This window comes from Triticum aestivum, chromosome 3A (assembly GCF_018294505.1).
Source record: "Triticum aestivum cultivar Chinese Spring chromosome 3A, IWGSC CS RefSeq v2.1, whole genome shotgun sequence".
In the NCBI taxonomy this organism is placed as follows: Eukaryota; Viridiplantae; Streptophyta; class Magnoliopsida; order Poales; family Poaceae; genus Triticum; species Triticum aestivum.
Window position 1 is genome coordinate 417364777 of NC_057800.1, and position 7335 is coordinate 417372111.

Sequence of the window (7335 nt, forward strand, 5' to 3'; positions counted from 1 at the left end):
CATGCCTCTCGCGGAAAAAAAAAGAAAATGCGTTTTTTTTTCGTTTCTGAGAGGCACAGCCGTGCCTTTCGCGGAAACAAATATGTGTCTCTCGCGGAAGAAAATCCATGCCTCTCCAGGAAAAGAATAATTTTTTATCGAAAAGCTAAGAAAGACCGGTGGAAAATCGTAAAGTCGAAAAAACCATCTAAAAATCAAAAATGCGTATGGAAAATAGAAAAACAAAATATGAAGGGAGCGCTCACAGCGCGCCAAGTGGCGCGCTCTCAGCCCACCCCGTGTGATCGTTGGGGAGGCTCCTGAAGGAGCGTTCCTCAACTAGTTGCTCTCCGGATCCTATTTAGCGCTTCACATTTAATAGGAAAGAAGTTTCACCTCGGAGTAGCTTCTCCATGCACGGAAAATATCTAAGGAACCCGACAACTTGATCTAGATTGGGGTCAATAGATTTTATTGTCAAGATCTTCACTGTGCATACAGACTGGGTCAAACTTGTGGGGATCCTTTTTTGGATGACAGTCAAGCATACATCAAGAAAAAAAATTAAAATGTGAATTTCAAGAAGAAGAAGAAGAGTGTTGTACTTGAATGATTATGGATGCAATAACAAGTTCGAATAATTTGGCAGATGAGTAGGCCAACACTATCAATTTCAGCACGTCAATGACCCTGATTTTTGTTGGACCTTCTAGATCAGATACAAGCAATCTCTCAAGGAAAGGAGTATTCTCAATGACCATATCGTGAAACAACTCAATTGATCTCTTCCCAAGTATCGTCTTGTTGCGGGGCTAGCAAGATACATAAATCCATCAGAGATTCATTGAGGCGATGTGGAGGCTAATGAACTCGTGGATCTGTTGAAGACAAAGGTACTCGAGCGTCGTACAGTCATGGAGCAGGTGCTCCATAGCCTCCTTGAGATGCCAATGTCGAAGACGTTGAGTTGCTTGAGTTGAGAGAGAAGATGAGCGAGCGCGGCATTAATCTGGGGAAAATAGCAGGAGCTGAACCTAGCGCGGCACAGCGTTGGCACAAGGTGGAGCGCTGATGGCGGCAGAGAGCGACATCGTCCACTTTCAAACCTGAGCTCCTCGAGCTGATCTAGGGTGGGGGATAAAAATCACTCGTCGAAATTGGCTTGGACCTTACAGTTGGTATTGAATATGCGGATGTCAGGGCGTCTGGCTAGCCCAGGGTGCGATGCAAGGATCTTGGAGATTAAAGCCATGTGTTTGCAATCCCCATCGCAGTTATCGACGGTGAGATTGAGGGGGACGCAGCCCAGAGGGGGCGCCATCGCCGGGAGAGCAGGGTGGTCCGCACGCCAGATTTGGTGGGGGCGATGATGATGAGCATCATGTCGTCGGGGAGACTGTTGATGAAGTCCACGCTCGTTGGATGCGGTTTTGGCTCGAGCCGCCTCCGTCTGTTGGCCGTCTTGTCGTCCATCGCAGCCAATGTACACGTATGCTGGTGTGTATTGTGTGTTGGGTGTGCACGAGTGCGTCCATGCGTGCATGCGGCGCAGTGGTGTATGTGCGTTGTCGTAATGTGTGTATTAACATGGAAGAAGTGTGCACTTAATTTAGTAGCGTGTGGGGTGCTACGGCAAGTGGTTTCTAGTTTGTTTATCTCACCCTATGGCAGATGGGCCTCTAGCTTATTTATTTTCACCCACTGCCACATGGGCCAGCACACCCAGATAGAGAACACAAGCTGACAAGGCACCATGTAGACTGGTTGACGAGACAACTAAATAGTATACAGAGCGATACGCTAAGCCAGTGACCATATAATCCCTCGGTAAAGAGAGATCGAGTGAGAGGGTAGGCCCGTGAGAGAGATAGAGAGAAAGAGATATTCCCTCCATTCGATAATGTAGTGCCTATAATTTTTTGAAAAGTCAAACTTTTAAAACTCTGAACAAGTTTATAGAGAAATTGCTTATATACAATACCAAAGATATATGATACGAAACTACATCTTGTGATGAATCTAATGATCGTTCCAAATGTAAATATTTTTTCTTCACATATACCTGATCAAACTTTTGTGAGGTTTGACTTTTCAAAACATCCATATGTTATGGACATGGAAGAGTACCTAACTAGAGAGAGATCAAGTGTGTGTGAAATAGAAATAGTGAGTGTGCAAAAAGTGTGTGTGTGTGTGTGAAAGGGAAATGGACAACACACGATAACATAGAGAAAAAGTGTGTGTGTGTGTGTCTTATACAAACATATCACGTGTGCATCTACGAGAGCGGAAGCAAGGTGTGAAGATAGTGTGTGGTTGTTTGCAATAGAGAGAGAAAGACCCCTAGCACATGGCCAAGAGAGGTCTGGCAAACAAGGGAAAGAGGTCGAGAGAGACATATGCAGAAAATCCAGATATGGGAAGGGAGAGAGTGTGTGTTTGTGATAGAGAGATCCCCTCAAGATCATGAGGGGACTATATGGGTGGGAGATCGAGTGACAAGGTGTGCGCGCTATAGAAAGATACCCCAAGAGAGATCGAGATAGACCTAGGGATGGAAGGAGACAATACGTGTGTTTGTGATGGATAGTGAGAGATAGTCATACCTAGGGGAGTGCATGTTCCTATAATGGAGTGGGAGATGATGGTACTTACGAGGGGTGTGTGTGAGATAGCGAGAGAACAAGGGGGAGAGTGTTAGATGGGTTTATCTAGTGCAAGCGAGATATGTGTATGTGTGGCCTAGGGAATATAAAGTTTGAGAGAGAAAGAGGAGCCCTGATACGGCTGAGTGGTACGTGAGAGAGTTGAGAAAGAGAAAGAGATACTCCCTCTGTTCGATAATATAGTGCATATAGATTTTTTAAAGTCAAACTTTGGAAAAATTGACCAAGTTTATAGAGAAAATTATTTATATCTACAATACTAAAGATACATCATATGAAACTACATCTTGTGATGAACCTAATGATATATGTTTGTTGTTCTAGATGTAAATGTTTTTCTCCACATCCTGGTCAAACTTTGTGAGGTTTGACTTTCAAAAAATCTATATGCTATGGACCGAAGAGAGTACCTAAGTCAAGAGATATCAAGTGTGTGTGAAAGAGAAAGAGTGAGTGTGCAAAAAGAGTGTGTGTGTGTGTGTGTGTGAAAGAGAAAGGGACGTCAGGCGATAAAATAGAGAGAAAGCGTGCGTGTCTTATGCAAACATATCACGCATGCATCTCCGAGAGAGAAAGCGAGGTGAGATACACGGAGATAGCCAGTGTGTGGTTGTTTGCAACGGAGAGAGAGACCCCTATAGCACGTGTCCAATAGAGGTATGGCCAACAAGGGACAGAGGACGAGAGGGACATATGGAGAAAATGGAGGCATGTGGAGGGAGAGAGGGTGTGTTTGTGATAGAGAGATCCCCTCAAAATCGTGAGGGGACTATATGGGTGGGAGATCGAGAGATGAGGTGTGTATGCAATAGAAAGATGCCCCAGGAGAGATCGGGATAGACCCGGTGAGGGAAAGAGGCGATGCATGTGTTTGTGATGAAGAGCGAGAGATAGTCATATGGCTAGGGGGACTGCGTGTGCCTATAATGAAGTGAGAGATAGTCGTACTTAGCTAGACGGGAGATTGTGTGTGTGTGAGAGAGAGAGAGGGAGAGAGAGAGAGAATGAGGGAGAGAGAGTTTTAGATGGGTCTATCTAGTGTGGGTGAGATATGTGTATGTGTGACCTAGGGAGATAGAAAGTGAGACAGAGAGAGACAGGGAAGAGCCCCGAGACGGCGGACTGGTGCGTGAGAGAGTTACGGACAACGAGTGAGAGAATTTATGTGCGTATGTGTTGGGAAACGTTGCATGGAAAACAAAAAAAATTTACGCACACGCGATGATCTATCCATGGAGATGCATAGCAACGAGGGGGAGAGTGTGTCTACGTACCCTTGTAGCCAGTAAGCGGAAGCGTTTGACAACGCAGTTGGTGTAGTCGAACTTCTTCTAGCTTCGACCGGTCAAGTACCGAACGTACGAGACCTCTGAGTTCTGCACACGTTCAGCTCGATGAAGTCCATCGCCTTCTTGATCCAGTAAGTTGTCGAGGTAGTAGATGAGTTCCGTCAGCACGGCGACGTGGTGATGGTGATGGTGAAGTGATTTGCGCATGGCTTGGCCTAAGCACTACGAAGATATGATCGTGGGAGTAAACGGTGGAGGGGGCGCTGCACACGGCTAGGCAATTCTCTGAGGTGTGCTAGGGGTGCCCCCCATATATATATATATATATATATATATATATATATATATGTGTGTGTGTGTGTGTGTGTGTGTGTGTGTGTGTGTGTGTGTGTGTGTGTGTGTGTGTGTGTGTGTGTGTGTGCATGTGTGTGTGTGAGGGAGACAAGAGGCAGCCAGGGTGCGCCCCAAGTAGGATCTGAATCCTACTTGGGGTTTTCCCAAGTGGCGCCCTTGCCTTATTTCACCGGAGAAGAAAGGGAAGGGGGAAGAGAGAAAGGAAGGGGGGCGAACTCCCTTTCTTCTTCTCCCAATTAGGCCTCCTGTCATATGAGGCGTGCCACCCCTTGTGGGCTGGTGTGCTCCCCTCTCATGGCCCATATATTTCCCTGGGGTTCCGGTAACCCCTCCGGTACTCCGATAAATACTTGATACACTCCGGAACACTTCCGGTGTCCGATTACTATCGTTCTATATATCAATCTTTACCTCTCAACCATTTTGAGACTCCTCGTCATGTATGTGATCTCATCCAGGACTCCAAACAACATTCAGTCACATAATCACATAACTCATATAATACAATATCGTCATCGAACGTTAAGCGTGCGGACCCTATGGGTTCGAGAACTATGTAGACATGACCAAGACACCTCTCCGGTCAATAACCAATAGTGGACCCTGGATGCCCATATTGGCTCCTACATATTCTACAAAGATCTTTATCGGTCGAACCGTTATGACAACATATGTAATGCCCTTTGTCCGTCAGTATGTTACTTGCCCGAGATTCGACCGTCGGTATCTTCATACCTAGTTCAATCTCGTTACCGACAAGTCTCTTTACACGTTCCATAACAAATCACCTTGTGACTATCTCCTTTAGTCATTTGCTTGCAAGCTTATGATGTGTACTACCGAGAGGGCCCAGAGATACCTCTTCGATACTCGGATTGACAAATCCTAATCTCGATCTATGCCAACTCAACAAACACCTTCAGAGATACCTATAGAGCATCTTTATGATCACCCAGTTACGTTGTGACATTTGATAGCACACAAGGTATTCCTCCAGTATCTGGGAATTTCATAATCTCATAGTCGAAGGAATATGTATTTGACATTAAGAAAGCAATAGCAATAAAACTGAACGATCATTATGCTAAGCTAACGGGTGGGTCTTGTCCATCGCATCATTCTCCTAATGATGCGATCCCATTATTAAATGACAAGACATGTCTATGGTTAGGAAACCTTAACCATCTTTGATCAACGAGCTAGTCTAGTAGAGGCTTACTAGGGACACGGTATTTGTTTATGTATTTGTCGGTGTTCTGGGAACAGGGGTCCCCAGACTTGCCTGCCTGCGACCCACGGCATGGCTCCACCAGTGGCCCTGTGCGGCCCATCTTCACCAGCAAGCACTCAAGACCCTCGCGAGGGACCAAGCCTCGTGAGGCGGACGATGCAAGGCCTCCTCGGGGGCAGCCTCACCAGGCTGGCTCGCGAGGGGCGGAGAGATCAAGGCAAGGAAGACCTCGCGAGGTCCCCGTGACGTAAGCCATGACGACCAAGGCCAGGCAGGCACTAGGCGGGCGCCAGCGTGCACAGTGTCCTCGTTTCCTCTTTGGTGCTAAAGAGGCAAGCTCAGGCGCGGAGTCCTGAGGCATCAAGCAAATGTTTCCATATCGGTGCAACAAGACCAAGACTAGCGGGACGGCAGGACGAAGGTCACCGTGGAGCCCAAGACGGCATCACCACCAGAGCCTTTGGCAAGCGAAGACTACTTTTGTCAGGATAACTTGTACTAGTTGTCCCCCTTCAAACTTGGCCGTTGTGGGATCCCTTCCCGCTCAATATTTGGGAAGAGGACCAGGACCTCTATAAATAGGACTAGCCACCACCTTAGCAAAGAGGGGGAGGATCATTCAGACCACCATACACCACACAAGCTCACCAAGCACAAGAACACCTCTCCTCAGGAGGTCGTTCTTTCCCTTGTAACTATTCGTCCTCAGCCCACGAGGCAATCCACCACACCACACTGGAGTAGGGTATTACACCGCAATGGTGGCCCGAACCAGTATAAATCTTGTGTCCCTTTGTTCTGCGAGTTCGACGCGCTAAGACTTGATATTGTGGTGAGGGCGAGAGCTAGAGGGGGAGAGATCTTCATGCACACCCCAGTGTTCGAACCTCAAGGGTTTTGCCAGAACCCGAAATCCGACATTTGGCGTGCCAGGTAGGGGGTGCGCCGAAGCTCCACCTCTCCACTTGCTTCGTCCAGCTTCATGGCGGACGCTACCCCTCCGTCTAGGCCGGCATGCGCCTACGGATGCGCCGCGGGCGTCCGGGCCTTCACCCACACCTTGCGACAGGTGCGGTCGCCACGCAAGTTCAAGCCAGAGATGCCACCCCGCTACGATGGCACGGTAGATCCGGCGACATTCTTGCAGGCGTATGAGGAGGCCGTCCTCAAAGCCGGAGGCGATGAACAGGTCATGGCCAACTGGTTCCTCCTGGCCCTGGCCGGCGCGCCACGCGCCTGGCTGCTCAGCCTGCCGAGATCTTCGGTAACCTCTTGGGAGGAACTGCGTGGTTTCTTCATCGCGCGCTTCGCGGCACCGGCGCCCCTCGCCGTCGCGGCCCTCCTCGACGGCTCGCAAGCACCACCCTCGGACCGTCACACCAAGCCGTTCTTTCGCCAGATTGGCACCGCCTCTGCGTGCCAAGGAGCTCCCTCGGGTTGGGCAGCGCCCAAGGCCGACCTAACCTTCGACGCGGGGGATCACCCCGCCACCACCATTGGCTCGGGCGTGCTCCCAATGCTGTGCACACCCACCATCTGCAGTGTAGCCATCACCAAGACCCTCATCGATGGCGGCGCCAGTCTCAACGTGCTCTCTATGGAGGCTTTCAGCCTTCTCCATGCACCGCTTCAACGGCTCCAACCTAGCAAGCCCTTCTCCGGGGTCGGCGGCGGCTCCGCTAGCCCCTTGGGGCAGATCAGCCTCCCGGTGACCTTCGGCACCCGCGACAACTACCGCACCGAGCTGATCGACTTCAACATCGCCCGCATCAGCCTCCCGTACAACGCCATCCTCGGATACCCGGCTCTGGCCTAG